The sequence below is a fragment of the Panthera onca genome, chromosome E2 (genome assembly GCF_046562875.1).
Source record: "Panthera onca isolate mPanOnc1 chromosome E2, mPanOnc1 haplotype 2, whole genome shotgun sequence".
NCBI lineage: Eukaryota > Metazoa > Chordata > Mammalia > Carnivora > Felidae > Panthera > Panthera onca.
The window spans coordinates 50,235,517-50,260,093 of NC_138353.1; the positions used below are offsets into that span (position 1 = coordinate 50,235,517).

The 24,577-nt window shown below is 39.0% G+C and overlaps 1 protein-coding gene across 4 annotated transcripts in view; it reads left to right on the forward strand.

Annotated features, from left to right (window-relative positions):
- Window positions 1–24,577, forward strand: part of CNTNAP4 (contactin associated protein family member 4) — a 251,964-nt gene that overhangs the window by 78,283 nt on the left and 149,104 nt on the right. Inside the window, exon 1 of one of the 4 annotated variants that reach the window (XM_060650098.2) lies at window positions 14,283–14,410. The exons of the other annotated variants lie outside the window; for them this stretch is intronic. The gene's annotated coding sequence lies outside the window, so the exon portion shown is untranslated. Of the gene's footprint in view, window positions 1–14,282; window positions 14,411–24,577 lie in introns of those variants that run through there. 4 annotated transcript variants of the gene reach the window in all.

Below are 24,577 nucleotides of genomic sequence, written 5' to 3' on the forward strand. Positions count from 1 at the left end.
ATCATAATTACTTGCCAAGGTAATATTATTTTTTATGCTGTGCTTTGATTTGTTTGTTTATTCATTCTCTTCCTCTTTTGAGTGTGAACATCCTGAAAATAGAGGCTGTACCTTCCAACCTGTCATCTCAGCATCCAAATCTTTTTTTCATTATTTATTTATTTGTTTGTTTATTCATTTTTAAAATTTTTTAATCTTTATTTATTTTGAGGAGACAGAGAGAGAGAGCACGAGCAGGGGAGGGGCAGAGAGAGAGGAAGACACAGAATCCAAAGCAGGCTCCAGGCTCCGAGCTGTCAGCACAGAGCCCGATGTGGGGCTTGAACCCACGGACTGTGAGATCATGACCCGAGCCAAAGTTGGACGCTTAACTGACTGAGCCACCCAGGTGCCCCAAATCTTTTTTTTTAAATGTTGATTTATTTTGAGGCGGGGGAGAAGGGGCAGAGAGAAAGAGGGAGAGAGAGAATCCCAAGCAGGCTCCATGCTCAGTGTGGAGCCTGACATGGGCTCAATCTCACCACGGTGAGATTATCACCTGAGCCAGTATCAAAGGTCTGACATTTAACCAGTTGAGCCACCCAGGTGCCCCTTGGCATTCTAGATCTTAAGAGTTCCTGGCTTGTTGCAGGCAAATGCTAAATGTTTGTTGAATGAATGAATGAATGAATGAATGAGGGAATGAATAAATGAATAAAAAATGCATTTTATTGTAGTGACTGCTTCCTCCTAGAATCAGTTATGTCTTTTAGTGCATTTATGTTTTACCAGTTTAATATACCTAGAGTTAGGATGCACATTTCTTTACCCCCTATAAGTTTTGAACTTTTTATGGGAGAGGGTTTATCTTTTTCAACTGCATTTCCAGCATTTAGTACCCATTGTGGTATATCGCTTTTGTTGAGGTTATTACAGAAAAAAAAAATCAATGAATGAATGGATTTGAAGACATTGATCTCCTATTCTGGGTCTAACTTTGTAAAGAAAAAAAAAATCTGAGAGGTATTAAAAGAGCTCATGTTAATGTCATCAAGAGATAAAATACATCAGAACAAAGCAAAAAATGATTCAGAGAAGCATGCAAACATGGGGTACAGAATTCTAGAGATTTGGAAATTAGTGGAATACGCAGATCATTGTAGATTGACTTTGTCAAAACAGCTGGGCTCACCTGGGTGTTGAAGAAAAAGCTTCATAACTTAGATTATGGAAGGATTAAGGAAGCTATCCCATGTAGCTGGAAAAGAGTAGACAACAGCATGGACTTTGGCGATATCCAGAGGTACAGTTTCCCACAAAAGAACCAGGAAATCTACTGGTCAGAATGGACTGTCAAGGTCAGGAAGGTCTGAATGATACTTTTGGATATGGTAAAGAAAATTGATGAATGACTTTGAGTGTCAGGGTCAAAATTAAGACTTGGTGCAACAGGTACCATGACTACACCGAAGTTACGATGTAGGTGAAACAACCCACATCCCATACCACACACATCCTCCTGATGCCTGCTCATCCCAGGTAGGCTGCTGAGTTCTATCCTGCTCCCAGTTACGCAGGTACCTCTCCGAGGGAGGCTCCGTCTCCGTGAATCTACAATTGCCAAAGCAGGAAGAATGAAACATGGTGAATTATGCCTAGTTCTTGCCATTTCACCTGGAATAACACAGATCACTTCAACCTGGATTGTTTTTTAGCCAAAGTACAATTTTTAATTGATGTACATAGTAAGGACTTTAACCCACTGCTGTATTTTACAAATATAGATTTTCCAGAGTCGTTTTCTTTATTTGGTATTTTTTGGCCCATTTTTAAAAAAGGTATTCTTATGACTGTACAAAAAATGCCCATTTTATTTAAGAGCTTCACATTCTGCCCCAGATGATAGAAATAAATCTATGAAAGAGGGTTAGGGAACATATAAGCCATTATACAAGTATGTGATGGAAAAAGGAAGAAGAGACAATTGTAAGTTTAGAAACAAATAAAATAAAACCCATCAACATGGATTGAAATGCTGCATTGAGGATCCTCATTCTCCCTTCATTTGATCCCACCTCGAGCGCTGGAGAGAACAATGGCTTCTATATACCTGAAAGGTTTAATAAAAGGCCCTGATGCTTCTTACAAATAATCTTTAAAAAGAAAGATGAAGTATTTATTGTCTCTACAGGTCATGCACATATTTGATAGAACTGTAAACTTGACAGATATATGATATTTTGTAAAATCACATATTAAAACATTTCTTTAGAAAAAAATTTATAGTCCAGGCCCATAAATGTAATTTATAGAAACTACTCTAGTACTTGGCATGTAAATATTTCACAAAATTAGAAAATGCAAGCCACTAAAATGGTTTCTCTCAAAATGATAAAATAAAATCGCTCAACATCTATGATTAAAGGGCTTTTCAGCCAGTTTTATTGTAAGTGATTGAAAAAGTGAATGTAAGGTGTAATTTCTGCTCATTTAAGGACAATTGCTAAGATATCATGAAAGTCACATCTTAGAAACTATTTTAAATAGATAAACATGTGCAGGACCTTTATAGCTAAATTATCCAAATGGTCCCTGGTACATGCCCAAGATTCTTTGACACTCCAGACTATACAGGCAAGGAATGGGAATGGTACCAATTTTATGAATTGTTTCGGTAAATATGATTGTTATACACAGAATAGTTTGCTTTTTGTTTTTTTTATGAATGTCATTTGTACCTGGTTTTCCAAACAAACAAACAAAAACCTTTAGCGTATTTCTAAAGTTAGAGTAGTTTTATTTTGTTTCTTATTTTTCTTATTTTTTTATTATTAAAATTCTTTTTGATGTTTTATTTATTTTTGAGACAGAGAGAAAGCATGAGCTGGGGAGGGGCAGAGAGAGGGAGACAGGGACCAAAGCAGGCTCCGTGTTGACAGCAGAGAGCCTGATGTGGAGCTTAGACTCACGAACAGTGAGATCATGCTCTGAGCGGAGGTCAGATGCTTACCCGACTGAGCCACTCAGGCGCCCCTTGTTTTTTACTTAGAAGTGTTTAATGTCATGATTCTGGGTTTGTTTTGTGAAAAACACAGAGCCCCTGTGACATAGTAATGTAGTCAATTAGGTAGAAGTATCACCTGTCCCAGAATATTCACACCATTATCACTGTGAATGATTGAGTCGTCAACTCTCAAAGCCACACACTGCAGAAACACTACCTGCAAAGATTTTAACATGCATTTGTTTCAAATCAAATAAACATGTGGCCAGGGGAGTTTAATAGAAAACCCCAGGAGGCAGGAATACAAGCGGGAGGGGTGCTGTAAGCTTGCTGGACTCCATGCCATGCAAGACACATCTTTCCTCGTCCTTCCCCTCTGTCGAGCCCTTATTCTAGCAACTTAAACCTGCAAAAATCATTTGTGGGGTTTCAAAGCACAACAGTACTAATGCCGTGTATGTCAACGTGTCAAACCATCAAGTTGAATGCATCGCAAGACTTGCCTCAGTACTTGGACAGAGGCCTAGAGAATGCCTTAAGCTGCATCTGTCTTTCTGGATGGCCTCTACTCCGATGCCAAAAAGACATTTTTAATGGAAGTTGCTATTATTTGTATCGTCAGGAAATCTCTTGATGTATTTCTATTTAATCATGACTTCTTCACCCTTTTGAAAATGATTAACCTAGTAGTGCATGCTTAAAGGTGGCTGCATCTGGGTTTTTAATGTGGCTTCAGTCATGGGTCTGAACAGTTAGTTTGCTAGGCACGTTCTCTATCATGTAGTGTGGTTTCTTTCACCTCCGCGCACGCGTGCTCATTCTCTAGTGTGCTCTGTGAGTCCCTTCTCATACACTTCTTTGGACACACATATATATGGGAACTTTGTATCAATATGTAATGCACAAAATACATATATGGGAACTCCCATGCATTTCAGGTACACATAAACAGTGATATAAGACAAGTGGTAATGTTGTTTCACATTCTTCAAAATGATCTGCCTCTAAGCAAGCGAAGTAAAAATTATTTGAACAGAGTGATTAGAGTTAACAGGAGATTGGATTTGGTGCCCTCCTCAGAGGGCACACTCACACTCAGGATCGTTCTCGAATCATCAACCAGGGAATAACGTGTTAAAGACACGTTCCAACTTGCGTCTCACATTCTACCATGTCACAGTTCAGTGATAACAACATGACCCCCTTTTCTCCATTCTTTCTTGCCATCGCTGTGATCTGATGTCGTAGATGTCTACTTCCGGCTTTTCTAGTTCCAGCCTCGGGAGACTACATTTGGAGTTCTCTCTTGGAACAAGTCTGTCCTTTTGAAATGCCTCTTTTGTTGTTAAGACCTAGGCATCTAGGTCTCTCTGTAAACCAATGCATTAGGCTCTCTTTCCTAATTTTTGGTGTTTTAAGTTCCGAACTTACAAGCATGTTTTGATCAGAGAAAGAGATAGAAAAATATATAAAGCTAGAAAGGAGGTGACAAGATTTGGCATTGATACAATATAATGCTTAAAAATCTAAGAGAATTATTTTACTATTTTTTAAGATGGTAACTCAGTAATGTGCCTAACAACAAAATTAATTTTTAAAATCAGTAATTTATCTTCCCCCTTATAAATAACTACATAGACAATACAAAAGGAATACATACTCCACTTAAACTAGGACCAAAAATGAATAAATATCAAGGTAAAACTTAGAAAAATGTACAGGATATATAAAAATAATATTTACAGTATTACTGAAGGATGTAAAAGAAGACTTGATTAAATGGCAAGTCATACCTGTTTTGAAGTGGAAAATAGTATCACAAGCTACTCATTCTACCTAAAATAACTCATAAAAATGAAATCATTCTGAATTTCATGTATAAAAAGTATGAACAAATACATAAATTAGCAAAATAACAGTAGTAAGGAGAACCTACATGTTAGAAAAATTTTATAAATCTATGTTAATTAAAACATGTTGATACTGGCACGTGAAAACATAGTGAAAGAATAAAAGAGAACATCCATTACTAAGTCCAAATACCATTTAGGGATTTGCCTAAGATACACGTAGCATTGAAAATATGTGAGGACTGCTAGGAGTTTACCCAAGGGATACAGGAGTACTGATGCATAGGGGCACTTGGACCCCAATGTTTATAGCAGCACACTCAACAAGAGCCAAATTATGGAAAGAGCCTAAATGTCCATCAACTGATGAATGGATAAAGAAATTGTGGTTTATATATGCAATGGAGTACTACGTGGCAATGAGAAAGAATGAAATATGGCCCTTTGTAGCAACGTGGATGGAACTGGACAGTGTTATGCTAAGTGAAATAAGTCATGCAGAGAAAGACAGTTATCATATGTTTTCACTCTTATGTGGATCCTGAGAAACTTAACAGAAACCCATGGGGGAGGGGAAGGAAAAAAAAAAGAGGTTAGAGTGGGAGAGAGCCAAAGCATAAGAGACTCTTAAAAACTGAGAACAAACTGAGGGCTGATGGGGGGTGGGAGGGAGGGGAGGGTGGGTGATGGGTATTGAGGAGGGCACCTTTTGGGATGAGCACTGGGTGTTGTATGGAAACCAATTTGACAATAAATTTCATATATTGAAAAAAAAAGAAAATATGTGAGGAAATGTATATAGTCAATAATGGAACTTAGTAAGCTATAGTTTCTAGAAAAATAAGTAACATTTTTATATCAAAATGGATTCCAGATGAATTGAATATTTAAAAATAATACAGGGGCTCTTGGGTGGCTCAGTTGTTTGAGCATCTAACTCTATATTTTGGCTCAGGTCATGATCCTGAGATCGAGCCCCACGTTAGGCCTCCCAATGAGCATGGAGCCTGCTTGGGAATCTCTCTCTTTCCCTGTGTTCCCCTGCTCACACACTCTCTCTAAATAATAATAATAATAATAATAATAATACAGACATAGAAAAAAGTAATAGAAGAAAACACAAGATGATGAATAGATAACACACATAATATTGGAAGGCACATGCCTTTCTAAGCAAGAGAACCAAACCCAGGTGCCATCGAGGAAATGATGAAAAATGAGATAATATTTAGAGAGCTGCATGAAAAAACAACATAAACAATATTAAAAGGAAGAGTATAAATTGAAAAATATTTGTAGCCTCTATGATGGCAGTGCCCACTTTGAGTCACCAGCAGCAGTGGTCCTGGGTTGAGATTGATATTCAGATTGACACTGACTGAATGGATTTCATTCACCTGCAAGTTTACTTAGATTTAAAAAGCCAAAACATAAGAGACTCTTAAAAACTGAGAACAAACTGAGGGTTGATGGGGGGGTGGGAGGGAGGGGAGGGTGGGTGAGGGGTATTGCAGAGGGCACCTGTTGGGATGAGCACTGGGTGTTGTATGGAAACCAATTTGACAATTTCATATTTAAAAAAAGAGATACAGGGCAGGCAATATCACAGTGTGCACAGCAACAGCATAATGGATGCTTAGTTACACTGAACAGCTTCTAAATATCCCCACAACTTGAATTGGGATAAACGTGGTCACGATGGGCAAGGCTGAGTGGGTGTGACCACCACAGATCAGGAAAGCCATCAGCTTCAGGGCACCTTCAGCTTTCATACCTTGCCAATGACATAACTCCTCAGAGATACCTGCCAACCCCCTTTTTGTTTCGGCGTGCCTGCATCTCATCACTCCCACGTTACTCACTGATTACAGGTGATGTCTGTCGTTCCCAAATGTTGCCGCTTATTTGAATTCTGATACCCAGGTAGCATCCATGCCAATCAAATAGTATTTGGGATGGAAACCAGGTATTGGGATTTTATTTTTTTTTTTTTTTAAATTTTTTTTTTTCAACATTTTTTATTTATTTTTGGGACAGAGAGAGACAGAGCATGAATGGGGGAGGGGCAGAGAGAGAGGGAGACACAGAATCGGAAACAGGCTCCAGGCTCCGAGCCATCAGCCCAGAGCCTGACGCGGGGCTCGAACTCACGGACCGCGAGATGGTGACCTGGCTGAAGTCGGACGCTTAACCGACTGCGCCACCCAGGCGCCCCTGGGATTTTAAAGAAATAGTACCAGGCGATTCCAATTTGCTGCAAAGTGTGGGAACCATTGGATTACTCCATAAACACACTTGACAACCAAGTATAGATTCTTAGTTCTGTACAAAGCATAATCAGCAGGATGCCGATGTATCTTAGATCCAGTAAACTCCTGTGCATTCCTCGAGTATATGTTGCAAGAAGGATTTGGCTAAAGATCAATGCTAGGTAAAAAGAGCTATAAACCAGATGTTAACTCAGTCCTTCTAATGAGAAAGATGGTCTAATATGGTAGCCACTAGCTATCTAGTGCTATTTAAATTTAAAACTCAATTAACTAAAATGAAAGAAAATAAAAATAAAGTCTCTCAGTCACGCTAGCCACATTTTAAATGCTGAATAGCTAGCTAGATGAAGCCATTGGTTACTGTATTAGTGCAGTTATAGAACATGCCCATTATCTCCGAAGATTCTATTAGCGCAGGTACAAAATACTCTTGAAAATTAATAATAAAAAATAAAGCTTTATTTTTTTTAAAAAGGAAGCAAAATATAAACAGGCACTGCCTAGAAAGGAAAGGATGATATGTAAGTATGTGCAAGCATCTACCACCTCATTCATTATCGAAGACACACGCATTAAAACAGGTGTCAGTGTGGTTTATATACACAATGGAGTACTACGTGGCAAGGAGAAAGAATGAAATATGGCCCTTTGTACCAATGTGGATGGAATTGGAGAGTGTTATGCTAAGTGAAATAAGCCATACAGAGAAAGACAGATATCATATGTGTTCACTCTTATGTGGATCCTAAGAAACTTAACAGAAACCCATGGGGGAGGGGAAGGAAAAAAAAAAAGAGGTTAGAGTGGGAGAGAGCCAAAGCATAAGAGACTGTTAAAAACTGAGAACAAACTGAGGGTTGATGGGGGGTGGGAGGGAGGGGAGGGTGGGTGATGGGTATTGAGGAGGGCACCTGTTGGGATGAGCACTGGGTGTTGTATGGAAACCAATTTGACAATCAATGTCATATATTGAAAAAAAAATAGGTGTCAGGTAGCATTCCCTAAAAGACTTGAATAAATGAGAATGTTGGAACTATAGTGTTCTTTGGACATAATTTGCCAAGTTGTTTTGTGTAACAAAGTAATGTCTTCTTTAGTTTTAATAGTTACACATTTAATATGATGACTCTTCTTACAAAATTTTAACGACGGTATGAAAACCATGGTATTATGGGTACTACTGTTTAACACAAGAGGAAGCTAAAAATTGATTTTAAAGAAAAGCATCTAAAAAGCGAGAAGGATGAACACTTATTATGGCCCAGAATCTTCTGTCGATAGGTTTGTAGATAATATAAGTTAAGGTCTATAAATAAAAGAGTGGAGGGATTATTTGCTCAAATAAAAAGAAATACTCCAGGCATTATTCTGCATGCATTATATATTTATTCAGTTAATCTTCACAATCCAGTGAGTTAGGAACTCTGATAATGCCCAGTTTGTGTATACGAAAACACAGATGCGAAGGTTATTTTCCCAAGGCCACACAGCTAAATGGGGCAAGATTTTGCTCCTCAGGAACCTGGCTTCTATATCCCCTATGTTACAGGTCAAAATATTGTGTGTATGAAATCAGCATTTTGAAGGAGAACCCAAATGATTTAAGACACAGAAAACATTGCCATAGGGGGTCCAAAACAGTGTTGCCTAATGCTTTAAATCTATCCAGGTATATAATCTGCACCAAAAAGTAACCCAAACTCCAGGGGTTAATCCTGCAAGCTCACTTACATTGTACATTTGAAATGTATGCAAGAATATTCACTGCAACGTTGTCTGCAGCAGCAAAATGATATTGATTGAACCCAGCAGCCGTATATCACTCGCTTAAATAAATTATAGCACCTCCACCCGATGGAATAACTTATGGCCATCAAAAACAGATGATGCAAGAATATACTACCGTTTCTGGAGTGGGTTCCAAAACTGATGTGAAATTTTGAAAGTGAGCGGACATTTGATGCTAAAGAGTGAATCTTAGGGACTGAAGAGGAAGAGATGGGGGGGGGTGGGCGATGGATGGAATATTTGTTTATTTATGGAAGCACAAGTAAAGATTAGATTTATATGAGGTTTCAAATAGGGCAAAGCAATCTGGATGTGGAAGAAACAAAGGAGAACAAATAGAGGAGAACAGGTAGGAAATAATTCAATTATCAAATTTTTAAGAAAAACAGTGACTATTTCCTACTTGTTGTATAATGCTATAATATTTAATGATACTGTAAAGCCTACGTGAGTTATCAGTCTGTAGCATCATATGATATTTGTTAATGCTTATTTTAGTAGTGGTCTAAAAAATATATTTGTCTAATGGGTGGGTGGCAGTCTGACGTGCATGTCATTAGTCTTTGATCATGTTATTACAGATTAAAAAATACTTGAGTTCTGATGCTAAATTGATCTCTGAGTCAGTGCCCAGTCAGAAAAACCAGAATCACTCCAGGCCTCTGAAACTGCACAGTCATCAGAGGAAATTGGTTACAGGTGATGGAAAAGCTGATCGGCCAAACGTGAGGCGGTGAGACGACTCAGAGCTTAGTGACAGCAGGAAGATGCTATAACGCCAAGGGCCGGAGGGAAAAAATGAGAAGGTCATGCCTCCAGAGCTTAGAGGCTGACGTTGTCTATTAGTGCTAGAATCCTGGCAGCGGCTTCCTAGTAGAGGATTGGAGAAGCAAGGGTGTCCTTTGGGAGCAGGAGCCTTGTGAAAAAAAGACTCAGCCACTACCAAGAAGCTGCCCAGGCAGAGCAAGAGTGGGGAGAAGTATCCTGACCCCTCCCTGCCCTTCACCTGCCCACCTCTCACCAGCTCCGGGCTGGAAGCTTGCTAAACCAGGAGCCTACAATTCTCAGTCAGCATCGCTCAGCCCTCGCATGCCTCAGAACAGAGCAGGGAAAGGGTGATACGTGGTTCTAAGTGAAACAAGCAGATGACCAGCACAGCCCTAAGGACAACTCACCTCATTGTGGTGCTTTTTGTTTCCTTACAGAACGAGGGTGCAGGTGGAATCCAGGTACTTACTGAGTGCTGTCTCATTCCCTTCCAGCTGCAAAATTGCATGCTTCCCCATCGACCCATAAAGAAAGTAGATCAGTAATATTTTGATACCGAAGAAACTGAGATTTAAGATCCTAAGTTCCGACCTAAGTTCATGTGAATAGTTAGAACTTTTATAAAGTTTTACATTGAGCTCTCTTCCTTCCTAATATCGGTAAGTACGCAAAGCTAGCAAAGAGCAGTATTGCGACATACCGAGAGAAGGGAATCCGTGGTGCATATTCAGATCCTTGGTTTAGGGTCATATTTTACACATAATCTACTCTCAGGCGGTAGAATGATGCTAACTTTAGTAGACTGTGGATTTAATCCTTTTTTGTCTCTCAACATATGTATTGTAGTTCAAGGTGTAGGTTTGCTTTCAGTGCTTTCAGTGTGGGAGAGTTAGCATCGCTCTGTTCATCAGCAAACATTGTGCAGGTAAAGGCCAAGGCTCGCTGCAAAGGACTAGGTAGAAGGGCATATATGTGGATTAATACACATTTGTTGTTGCCTCCGGGATGGGGTGACTCCATGCATTTGGTGTACAAAAATCAGCATGCCACTCTATTTTACTGAAATGTTTTGCTTGGCTGACAGGCCTGAGGGCTTGTCCAACCCCAAAACCGGTTCGTTTCATTGACCGCTCCCTTGGGTAGGGTGAACCACACCTCCGGACTCCCCCACTCAGTGATTGCTCTTAGGACATTCACCAGGGTGCCTTGTGCTCTCACACTTCTCTTGTGGGTATACTCTTCATTTATCTCAGGCAGGCTTGCCAAATATGCTTCAGTTCATCCCCTCCAACTTGGGGCCTTCTGACCACTTACTTTCTGGTCCCTCCTGCCCTATCACTTCTCCTGTGTTCACTAACTCATCACCAGGGTCTTGTTTCCAATGACATCTGTGATAGTGTCATTTCCACGGAGTCCTTATGGATTACTTTGCATGGTTTGTATAACCTTAATCGACTGGATTTCAAACGCATGCATGTATTTTTCATTCTCTTTCACTGTACTTACACATTTCCCTTTATTCCAAATTATACACTCACTACAAATAAATACCCAAATGCTACTGGCTAAAATGCATACCATTTCTTAATTAAGGCTGTGAATTTCTAGGAGATAGAAACCATGCTTTTTTTTTTTTTTTTTTTTTTTTTGCTAATGTGGTTTGGAATAAATATGAATAATACCGTGATAGTAAAAGGAAACACTTTTGTGATTACTTAAGGTCCAAAGTACAAAAGTCTGGTGATGTGTCTGCCGGTTGACAAGGCAGAGGTATGTGTATGTACTGAGATGAGGCATCCATATAATATTCTGTATGAATATGTAGAAGAAAAACTCTTAGTCATAAGAATCAGAACTTGAACCAAATGTCTTTATCCATCCATATTCCCAATTGCCTTTAGGAGTTATACCTCATTGCCTAAGATTGTCTTTGTATATAATTATCCGCATCTAACTACTTTCAGAAGCATTCACAAAGAATAATCCTTTGGCCAATTTAGAAGAGTCATGCTTTAGAAAAGATTCAAATGTTAGGGCATTTGTGCAGAAGTAGCTGTGAGTATGAAAAGGAGAACAGAGGAAGCAAAAATACTAGGAAATATTCTACAGAGCTGTGTCTATAAATCAGAGAGATGCAGCTCAAAAGAAATCATATTTGATTTGTATTCTGCAAATGAAATTTTTATTTGGCTGTGAACGCCTATCTCCCATTCTGTATTTCTTATTGTTATTATTAATCTCTCATACCGAAAGGTTGTCTTCTCTTTGGAATCTTGAACATTTTAAGTACTTAATAATAGGGTTCTTTTTCAATAAGAGAGAGAGAAGACAAAAATTGCTGGAGCGGTGCAAAGAGATCCTCAGGGAGCAATGGCTTTATTACAATATGTCAGAGTCATCATGAGTTGGGGGTGGGCTGGGGAATAGCAGTTTCAGGAAAAACTTGTGTTTATTTTAGCAAGTTGGTGGAAAGTTGCAGAAGAGTGTCCCAAGAGCTGCAAAGCTATTATGGTAATAGAGGTTCCATCTTTACACTCTGAAATAAAAAGAGGTAAAAAAAAATTTTTTTTTCACGATGTCACTTTGGAAATAGATTTTCTACCCTTAAATTAGAATAAATGCATGGATTAATGAAGTTCACAGTGATGTTTATACTCTCCTTGAAAATCTGCATGTTGGGGTGCCTGGGTGGCTCAGTCGGTTAAGCATCCGGATGCTTCGGTTAAGCTTCGGATTCTGTGACTTCCTCTCTCTCTCCCCCTCCCCTGCTTGCACCCTGTGCTTTCTCTCTCTCAAAAATAAATAAAACATCTCAATTAAAAAAAAATCTGCATGTCAAAGATGACAGATAAATACTGAAACTTCTCTAAATTAGAAATTGTTCTGTCCGGTCCCCTTTTCCCCATAAAATCAACCCCCCTTGGATACATGTATAGACAAACACTGAGTTTTCAGGGTGCCGACCCAGAAAAGAACCTCCCCATGGCTCTGAGAGCGCAGCTTAGGCTGGAGACCGCAAACAGGCACCTGTGGTACCACGCATGTGCAGGAGCAGAGAGTGTAGATTCTTAGTTTGATGCAGGGTTGCAATGTGCAGGCATAACTGTGGTGGAGGACAGCAGGACAAGGACACTGTGGGCTGGCACAAGCATAGAGGAAGGGCAGTAGAGAGTTAGCACCATAAGAAGGAGGAGGTGAAGTCGAGGGGGCCCTGGCAGAAGACTGTATTAGTCGGGGTTCTCCAGAGAAATGGAACCAACAGGATGTACATAGAATTATTTTAAGGAATTGGCTTATATGATTGTGGAGGTTTGATGAGTCCAAAATCTGCAAGGTAGACTGGAAAGCTAGAGGACCCACAAAAGAGTTGCAGTTTGCGTTCCAAGGGGTCTGCTGCCACAATCCCGTCTTCCGGGGAAGTCAGGCATTTTTCTACTCAGGCCTTCCACTGATTGGATGAGGCCCACCCACATCTGGAGAGTAATCTGCTTTATTCAGAAGTCTACCGATTTAAATGTTAGTCTAATAAAAAAAATACCTTCACGGAGACATCTAGAATATCGTTTGACCCAATGTCTAAGCACTGTGACCTAGTCAAGTTGACACAGAAAATCATCACAGAGATGGAAGATGTCAAAGGAACAGTGGAGTTATTGGGGCTAAACAGCAAATAAGAATGGGAGAAAAAGATGGGGCACCTGGGTGGCTTGGTCGGTTGGGTGTCCGACTTCGGCTCACGTCATGATCTCACGGTCCGTGAGTTCGAGCCCCGTGTCGGGCTCTGTGCTGACAGCTCAGAGCCTGGAGCCTGTTTCAGATTCTGTGTCTCCCTCTCTCTCTGCCCCTCCACTGTTCATGCTCTGTCTCTCTCTGTCTCAAAAATAAATAAACATCAAAAAAAAAAAAAAAAGAATGGGAGAAAAAGAAATACCTGGCGGCCTACGATCAAAGAGTAGAATATAAGCACTTACCATTTTAAAAGTGGTGCAATCATAAGAAATGATTAAGGACCAAGATATGGGCAGGGAAATGTTTAAAGAGGAGCAGGCGAAGGCGGTCCACGTCCAGGATGTTTTATAGAGCGTCCAAAGGATACAGAAGCAGAGAGATTGCCGTGGACATGAGGTGACCTGTTGTTTGGGGAGCACCCGAGCCGAGGGGGGCAGGATTTGCTATTCCCTGCTGATATTCATAAAAAAGAGAAGATAGTGTTTCCTCTCTTTTTTTCTTTTTCTTTTGTTGGCTTATTTTCATGAGGAAGAAGGAAAAATTATATGAAATTGCTAGGAGACCTATAAAAATACTTACTGACCCCATGGACGTAGAGATTTTGGGAAAAGTATGTAAACTTCACATTAGATCCCAAAGTGCTAATTTGGATGTCATGGGGCATGTGAATCTCTTTCGGAAACACCCTCACAGACACACCCAGAAATCATGTTTTACCAGCTATCTGGGCATCCAACCCTTAGCCAAGAAAAGTTGACATATAAAATTAGCCATCACAGATGCCTTTCGCTCTGCAATGTACCACAGCTATTATAGGATCTAATTAAATCCAAGCCCTACTTTCTGGTCCTTAAATCACTCCAATTTACAGAAAGACATGGGAAATAGGAGAAAAGAATGTAAGAGGATCATGATGTTTGCAAGTGACTGTGGAAGGTATTCCAGGGAACTTGACATATCCTGAAAGAAAATGAAATCAACAGGAGCACTGACACCTTACTTCACTTCACTACAGTGTAGAGGTGAGACGGTTTTCTTCCACTAGTTGTCATTCTAATTTTCTTTTCCTTTAAAAATTTAATTTGTAAAATCCATTTTATCTTTTCAACTGTCTTTGGAGTTTGGAGTTGCATTGGTTTTACTTTCTGTCTTTTTCCATTTCTGCTTTTAGCTGAGTTAACTCCAAAATATGCTACTCTTCCTCTCACTGATTTCGTCTTATTATTGCCATTATACCTTGTACATTGCAGCCAGAGGTCACACTCTAATTACTCAGATGCTGTTTTATCATTCAGGTGAGATACATCTATTAATCATGCTTTTCCTCCCAATAGAACTGGAGATTAACCAAGCGGTGGCATCATCTTTTGAGTGACTTCTGCTATTCTGCTGCTGATTTAGTAGTTATGTGCACACATATCAGTTTCAATCACTACTGACTGATCTTAGCTGGTTCTGACCAGGACGGTGGTCCTCATCTTTTCTCTAAATTGATTCATGGATGTGTAATATTCTGACCTCCTATACTGTACTTGGGTTAATGACATGTGAAGGATTTCTCTGTGCATAAGTTCAGATTTAAAAAGATACGCTTAACATCTATATAATGGTGTACATCTTGATGACCTCAGGGTATGAAGTCCTTGACTATGAGTATATTTGTGTGTGTAGTTTAATGATACTCAGTCAAATACTTGATGTGGTGAGTCAGAGTTACGTGGTGAATGTTCTACATATTTTTTGAGAAAAATATTGTATCAGCTGAAACTCAGGTTTACTGCAGTATCTCAAGACATTCTAGGTCCATTATATTCTGCTGGAAAATGTGTTCAAAATGACCCAATGCATTTCGGGCTAGATATACACTATAATTTATTTTAATTTGAATAAGAAATAATATCTAGAGGGCTTGTGGCATGTAGTGTGGAAAACTGGTGGGATTGTGGGTGGTGATATTTATGCTTGCTAAGGGAATCATACTGTTTCTGGCATAAGCCTACAGGACCAGGATTTGTTTTTGCTGTCAAACTCCGCACCTCTCTGTATCACATAATTGGTCTTGGTCTCATTGATGAAAAAGAACGTTTTAAACTAAGTTCATGTTTCCTTCAGATTGCAAGATTACTTTGAAATCAGTGCTATTATATTTTAAAGGGACATGATGGGCTTATATTTTATTCTCTATTTTTTTTCTGCTCTCCGCCTGTTTTTTAAAAGCTCATGATTTTGTGAATAGACTCAAGCAAAGTATAACAATAAGATGACTCAAGAAGCAAGAAATGACTCAAGCCCAAGAAATGAGCTTGAAACTAAATGTGATTAAGAGATGTCTTTTTTTTTTTTTTTAAATATTCATCAATTGCTTATTTGTAACTGGAGATACTACTATATAGTTGAAAAGCTGTTTTCTTACCAATAGGCATTACTTGGAAAATAACAACATGTACTTGAGCCATGCATAAATATTTAAAGGTTCTGATGATGTAGCAGTTACCAAGGATAGAGCCAATGAGTGCTCAGGAAGTCATATATATATAGGATGCTTCTTCCACACCACAAGCATCAATATGTGCCCCTTAGAATGCTAAGGAAAAATTATGATCTGTCATGAACTCAGTTACTTTAAGTTAGATGTCTGCTATTATAACTGTTACTATACTGTTATTAACTACTGACTGCCCTGGACCTTGTCTTCTGTTACTCTCCTCTGTAAATGTGCTCTGCAACTGCTCAAGTTTTTCTCCATACCTTAGAACCTCTTTTCTCGATCACCCGTTATCATTTACCCACAATTCCTTTGTCCTGAAGCCGAAGTTATCAGTACTTTCAACACTTTCTTTCCCAAAATGCATTTCATCAGATGGGCTGACTTTTAAAATCTAACAGTTTTAATGAAGGAAACTTTTTTTTTAAGTTGACATTCTCCAGATGCCAGCAGTCCCTAGGGACATCAACACAGAGGCCACTGGAATCCCTTTGGAGAGATTCCCCAGAGCTGACACATGACACAAGACGCAGTAATCTCCCTGTCTCCCCACCCAAGTCCTTTTCTGGCAGAGACTCTGAGAGCTGTATAGCTGCCTCCATGAGAAGTCATGATAGTAATTCTGACATCATTCTAGTGGAAGGAGAAGGCAGGTGGCCAATGATATGTGAGGGGCTAGGCTGGGAAAGGCCCCAAACTTTGCTGTAGGGTATCCTGGACTGTTCCCCTTCCTTCATAGGATGATTGCTTTCATCTGGAAAATTCTTCAAGGCTGATGACCATTTAAAAAGATGAACATGTGGCTTACTCCTGCCCCTCACATTTGTTTGATAACCTTGACAAAGACAAGGTGAAGAAAGTGGGCATGGTCTACTGCCATCTATTTAAATAAAGGGAACAGAAATGTATACATATATTTACATATTAGTTTATATTTTTTAAGTAAATGGATAAGCAAGACATTTAAAAAAAGCTACTTCTATGATAAATTCTAAGGGGAGAGATGTAGTAGGAATAGAAGCCACACTTTTCTGAATATACCTGGTTTTTTGGATTTGACTATTAAGTGGTATGCACAATTTAATAATTATACACCAAATTAAGTAAAAAATTTGGAGCTATTTCTAAAAATGAAAATGAAAATGAAACAAATAAACCTTGATGTTGAGTTAAAGTCATAAATACACAGGAATTATTTCAGTGGCTTCAAAACACAGCAGTATATGTGTCCTTACTGTTTTAGATCCTGTGGACAAAAATGTCTTAGAAGTCCTTTTAATAATCACATTTTGTTAGTGATACTTGTTATATTTTATTTAAAATGTATTGTGATTCTAAAACTAATCCTGATAAAATAGTTAAGTGATTTTATTAGTATCATTAGAAATCATAATTTCAATATAAAAGAGAAATCTAAAATTTGAAGAGGTTAAGTAAATCTCCTACAGTCCTGAACTCCAAATACCCCTTTATCCAAATACCCCCAGACCTCAGGTACCTAGACCCCAAATACCACTTACTCTGAGGGGATCAAGGACTCCCTATGGAGAACGGCTGAATCCAGATCTGGGGTGTGAAATACACAAAATATATGTGGGATGGATATCTTATGCCAGAACACTAGGTTTTAATCAGACAATTGGAGTCATGTGAAAAAGACCCAGAAACCAACTCAGAAAGGATTTCACTGGCCAAAATGAAACAATTAGAACATTTATAAGAATAATACTAGAAATGGGTTAAAACACCAAGTAAGTTAAACATTTATGAATTAATGATATGAAAATTTCCTTATTCACCATCAGTGGAAGATGCTAGGGAATTAACTTGTTATTCTGAACATCAGTTCATAAAAAGAAAAATGAAGTATTTTCTACTTTTTCTGATTAAATTGCATCAGAGGGTAACCAAATATTCGTTGAGAGGAAGTTTCTTTTCACAGAAGTATTTTATTTAGATTTTTTAGAAAAGGTTTTGAGAAAGGGATGATAGAATCAGAATATCACCATTTTTTAACCGCTAATGAAATAACGTACTGATCGCTAACATTATAAAAACAGAGGCAACCGGGTGTAACACCACTCCTGATAGATGTATACACTGTGTTCTTTGAGTAACTCTTGCTAAAAAGTCCAACCCAAGTCAAATCAAGTCTCAAAATCTACCTCCGGGTCTATAAGCTAGAGGGCAACAAAGGGACGTATCTGACACACCACAGAGAGGCAGTCAGCAAACTGTGGGAAACAATAAGACAAATGGTCAGGGACTTTTCACTACACAAACTGGAAGAAAATGAAAGGGAGGTGACTTATAGGTAAAAAGGCACTTAAGAGAAACATCACCAAATTTAACTTGTGGAAATTTTTGGTATTCTGGTTGGAACAATAGTCCATGAACACAGCCGCTTTCCAAAGATGAGCGGTCATCTCAGGACGCTGGTGATATTACAGAACTATTGTCAGTATTTTAGATGTTAACATTAAATTGCAGTTTTGTTTCAGAAGGAATCCTTATCCTTTAAAGATCTATTTTGAGATATTTATGTATGAAATCACAGGATGTCTGAGACTGAATTTAAAGTAATCTTGTAGGAAAGGAGGGGACGTGGGTATAGGTGAAATAAAATTGGCCATGAGTTAGCAATTTTTTATTGTTTTAAAATTTTTATGTTTGATTTTGCGAGAGAGGGAGACAGAGCGCAAACAAGGGAGGGGCAGAGAGAGAGAGGGAGACGCAGAATCTGAAGCAGCCTCTAGGCTCTGAGCTGTCAGCACAGAGCCCAACGTGGGGCTCTAACTCATGGACCGTGAGATGATGACCTGAGCCCAAGTTGGACATTTAACCAACTGAGCCACCGAGGTGCCCCGAGTTAGCAATTTTTAAAATCAGATATATGTGTTTTTATTGTTCTCTTCTCCCTACTTGGGTATATATTTGAAAATGACCATAAAATTTTTAGTGCCAGATACAGGTTTTCCCCTCTTTAGATTTTTCATAGTCAAGTTTCTATTCTTGCACAATATAATTTTCCTTGCAGTAAAGCCAGCAATGATGAACACCGTTAGGACCAAGTTAAATCAAGTATCAAGATTAATGCGATTTCGTTTGCCTCAGTTGAAAGGAGGTGGTCCAGGCCCAAGTGAGGCCAGTTCTTGATAAAGGAGCGTTCGTGTCGGGAGTGGGGAAGGAGGAGACCAAAGTTTGCTGCTACCACAAAATAGAGAAAAGGAAGGAAAGGCAGATCTGACAGAGAAGAAAAAGGAGTGAAATGGAGAAAAGAAGGGAAATAAGGGGGTGGATCTTCTCTTCAGCCCCACATCTCAGGGGGCTAAGTGACACTCGACCCCATGGGCCACGTAGCTCTGGCTTTGACTGACTTGCTTTTCGCTTTCCCAGCCCCCCGTGAGATTGAACTCCTGGTGTCTTCACAATGAGGTAGATTCCTTCACCTCTTACAGGGATACTCATGGATAGTGATGGAAGTGGTCATGCCAGCCAGGCTTCATTATAACCTCAAAATCATCTACATTTGTCTAGGCCCTGAAAAAGAATTTCAAAAATATGAAAGCATACATGGTAACACATTTTCAAATAGTTTTCTTTGATTATGATTAATCAGCATGTAAGTCATAGTTAGGCTGTTTTTTCCTCCTAAAATAACTAATATAAGGTAAAATTAGAAAATAGGAACCACAGGGAAAACATATAGTTTAATACATGAGTTACATTTGAAGTGTGCATTTAAAATGCTTAAAAATCAGTGATTTCATTTATAGTCACTATTCAACTAGCTACAATATTTTTAAAGAAAAATAGTCTAAGGCATAAATACAGTGAACACGCACATGTGGATTATTCTGACACCTGACAGGCACAATTTGTAGCATTTGAAACTTAGGTGTTAGAAGCATAGTTATGAATCTTTTATTAAAGATCATTTTTTATGACATTATAATGCTTTTTATTGATTTGCCTTGATTCCTACTCCAGATTCTTCTAGTCTACTTAAAACAGTAAGAGCCGTACAATAAATATAGTTAATTATCATTATGCGTGACTGTTGCGTTTTGTGAAGTCTTCATGAATGTGGAATTCGCAAATACTGAGCTGCGCTCCTGGGAGTAATACAGGGTTAGGTTTCTGCCAGCTTCTGGCCACATTTTCATCAATCAGTCAACACATAACTTATTTTTTGTATGTTTCTGTTTAAAGACACTTTATTTAATATGTACTGTTGACTCATTAGCACTGAACACATGGTCAACAGTACTGTAAATCAGGCCTAGTCAAAGCTTTATCTGTCACAGTATTTTCTCCATGAGGCACACCCCAGCACTTTAGAAGATGGTACTTTGACACTAATGCTTAGTTGATATTTTAAACAGCAAAATCACCAACAAAAGTATAAAAATGCAAAATTGTGACACTAAGTAGACCATGAAAAAGACACTTGGTTTACGGTATGAGAGTTGGAGCAGGAAAGCGGAATGTTGTCTTGTTTGAACTTCATTGGCAACTTGCACCTTGGCCAACCCAAATTTTTGCCTCTGTGCATGTTCACAGATGGCCACAAAAGCACCATGGATATTGATTATGGGATTACGAGTAAATTTTGGTGAGTCGATGAATTTACACATACAGAATCTTTGATTTTAATTTTTTTTTAATGTTTATTTATTTTTGAGACAGAGAGAGACAGAGCATGAATAAGGGAGGGGCAGAGAGAGAGGGAGACACAGAATCTGAAACAGGCTCCAGGCTCTGAGCTGTCAGAACAGAGCCCGATGCGGGGCTCGGACTCACAGACTGTGAGATCATGACCTGAGCCGAAGTTGGACGCTTAACCGCCTGAGCCACCCAGGCGCCCCCAGAATCTTTGAATAATGAGGATAGGCTTTAATTTATTGTCTGTCTAAAAACTGTAAAATAGGTCACTAGCTCTGGTTCACTCTTTCTATAACTGTTATTATGTTTACACAACCAGCTTCAGGCCAAATTATGAAGTGAGCATATTTTTGTCTCTTGCAAATTGCCTTTTGCCTTCTCTGTGGTACACTTAAAAAAATATTTCAATCTGTGTTTGCTGTCAGTTAGGAATTAATAAGACTAAAAATCAAAATGCAAGGTCCAAAGATAAAGATCATGTCTGTCTTGTTTACATTAATTTTGCAGAGCCTGACTTGGTGTTGGAAACATAATGGGTGCTCAGGAAATATTTAGAAAACAGAAATTAATGTGTATCAGCTAATAAATATATCCTACCATGGTAAGCAGAATGGCCCTCCAAAGATGTTCACATCCTAAATCTTAGGACCTGTGAATATTCCATGAGGAGGAGATTTAATGTTGCAGATGGAATGAAAGCTGGTAATCAGCTGGTTGTAGAAAGGAAGATTACCTGGCTTTGTATAGGTTAGCCCAGTGTTATCACAAGGGGCCTTAAAAATCAAAGAATGAGGCAGAAAAAGAGATATAACATGAGGTATGGCTAAGGAAGGAGGCCAGGATTATACAGTGTGAAAATGACTCAATCCGCTGTTGCTGACTTTGAAGATAGAGGAAGGGGTCCATGAGTCAAGGAATGTAGAAGGGCTCTAGAAACTGGAAAAGGCAGGGAAATGGAGTGTCTCCTGGTGCCCCCAAAAAGGAACGTGGCCCTGCTTGCACCTTGCTTCTTGCCCAGTGACACCTGTGTCATATTTCTGCCCTCCAGAACTGTTAGGTAATATATTTGTGTTTTAAGGCATGAAATATTTGACAATTTGGTACCCAGCCACGCCACAGAAAAGTAATACACTCACCAAATGGCATTTCTAGTCTAACAAGTGACATCACACGTTTGAAAAGCCTCTAAGACCCCACAGTGAATATTTAGGTAACAATGTCAAACCTCATGATGAGGGCTGGAACTGATATTTGCAGAGAAGTTCATTCGCAGTCCTCAAATCTCACTGAATCGTTTGGGAGCTCTTCATAAAATTGATTGATTGATTTTGTAAATCCTTTGGAACCAATACTCTATCTTGCTTTCTGGCCAAAATAATTGATTTTGTTATCTCACTGTTGTGTCATTTTCAAGTGTGAGATAAATTATAGTTTTATGTATTTATAAATCATGTGCTAAATAATACCTCTTTATTTCTAAAATTTTGTAATCAGGCTTTGGGTAAAATATGAGAAGATTAACCTCACAATACTCGAAAAAAAAAAGAAGGAAAGAAAGAAAGAAATTGCCCTCTGAAACTTGAGAATTAATGTTCAGAATTAATCTAGCAAAGAAGTAATGAAAATTAATGTTGTTTTAAAAACCACTGAACACGGACAAAATTTTGATTACCTATTGTCAGCCAATATGATTTAATAGAGGTTTAGGTAAGGATGATTATGTTGTCAAGAGAATGAAATAGGATGACACAGAGTACGTCTTTCTTTCTTTTTTTTTTAAGTTTATTTATTTTGAGAGAGAGAGCATGCAAACACAGGCAGGGGAGGGACAGCGAGAGAGGGAGAGAGAGAGAGAGAATCCCAAGGAGGCTCTGAACTCCACTTTGAGCCTGCTGTGCGGCTCAAACTCATGACCGTGAGATCATGACCTGAGCCAAAATCAAGGTGGGTACCTAACTGACCAAGTCAACCAGGCACCCCCAGAGTACTTACTTCTATGGCCTAATACATAGGCTGTACTCAGTAAATGTAAAACTATTGTTACTGTTGAGGATGCCATTTATTATTATGTAAACATAGTAGGATATATCCCCCTCTTGCCTTGTGTTCTAGGCTAGTGAAAATATTTCATTTAAAAATGTATTAATTTTACTGAAACTCAAAACTATGCATTAGTCATATAAGTCATTAAGATGTGCTTGGGAGTCTATTTTGTCCCAGAGTGAAAGGGTTTATATTTTATTATCAGTTAGTGACTTGAGAGGTTGCATAAAAATTACCCTCAAATGTAGGTGGGTAGCAATTACTTTACACATTCCCACCGTGTAGATTTAGCTAAGTCAGCACCTTATGGTGTCAGGAACATTCCTGAGACATTTACCCGGAGAGTTCGTTGGAGTATTGCTGTTGATTTCATCCATCCTCAGAAAGGCAGCAGCATTGTGTACTGCCAGGAACTTGCTCTCCTAGGAAGTCAGCAGTTTTTAAACATTGGTATAATAATTGAAGCGGAAAGACATACTTTCCCCTACACAGCAAACCACTATTCGTTCTTATTTGAGGGCAGTGATGAAGTGGCTCTGAAACACTGAGAAATGTACATGTCGTAGACTATTGATTGAACGGATTTGAAACAAATGAAGGAGACAATCTGGTTCTGGAATCTTCATGTATTTGTTAGTCCACACTAGGTAAAAGAAACACCAAGTATAAGGACAAATGAGATACTCAGAGTTCTTTCAGGTGTAATACTATGAGTTGTGATAGTGTCTCTGGTATAATAATATCACTTCCTGTGATGTGCAAATATTTATCTATTGATTTATTGCCTGTCCTGTGCCAGATATTTTAAACATTTAATATGTATCTCCGTGTTTCTCTTTGAAACCTACATTCACAGAAATACCATTTATTGGCACTTGACACACACGGAAACTGAAATCAGAGGGATTAAATAACCTTGCCAAGTCATACAAAGTGGGTAGTCAGTATCTGACACCAAACTACACGTCTGTCCCAGCATCCTCTGCTGCTAGAGTAGGATCATTCGTTTTGTGCTTCAGACTGTACTATTTGATAAGTATGCCTGTGTATATTCTAGAAAAAAGAAGGAAAATGACTTTTTAAATAGTAAATTACATGTATGTAATGACTATTATACACGTGTATCTAAACCAAAATATTACATACTGATGTAATGTAAAGAACGCTGTTTAGTATATAACAGAATATGAGCGTGCACAAAAATGTTTTTACTGGTGGGTAGAAAATGAATCTGGCTAGATACGAGAGAGGCTCAACCGTTAGGAAATGACTGAACAGAATAAAGCTTTCTGTGTGCGTGCGCGTGCTCAGGTAGTCCAAATGGTGTCATTTAGGCCACTGGACGTGAGCGTGTGTCCTAACACATGCATGTGCACACGTACACATGTGTGCCGTCCAGCCATTCAGCCTGTTTTGTGTTTGTGTTTACCTCTGAAACTAAGACCAGCATCACGGAAGTTCTTTCCATGGCAGTGCTGACAGCTCCTCTTCCTTCCAGCTCCGTGTGTGGGAGCATCGTTGCCTCAGCATGGTCACCTGTCCTGTGCTCAGTATTCTAATTCTTCTTTCTAGTACGCCTGCCCGAACTAAGGTCTTTTAGCCTGGGTTCCCCCTCCAGAATTGGAGCTCAGCTTATTTATTTGGAAGGTGATCCCAAGAAGCAATAAAGGAGAATGGGAAGTAGAGACCGAGAACGGAAGGCAACTACTAAAGAGCAGTTTGAACTGGGGCTTCATCCCAGCGGGAATTCTAGGAGCCAGTGCCCATCATGGCTCGGTGTCCTCCATCCAACGAGCAAACTGTCCACTGTCTCTGTTCACTCATTAGTTGAGGACTCACCATTCCTCCCTGGGAGACATACAAAGCACACAGACGAACGTGCGGTGCTAGAACCTGGGTTTAGCAAGACGTACGTGGAAGCAAAGGCCCCAGGCATATGGTGGGTTATTCACATTTCTTGCTACACTGGTCCTACCTTATCCGTTAGAGCTAATCG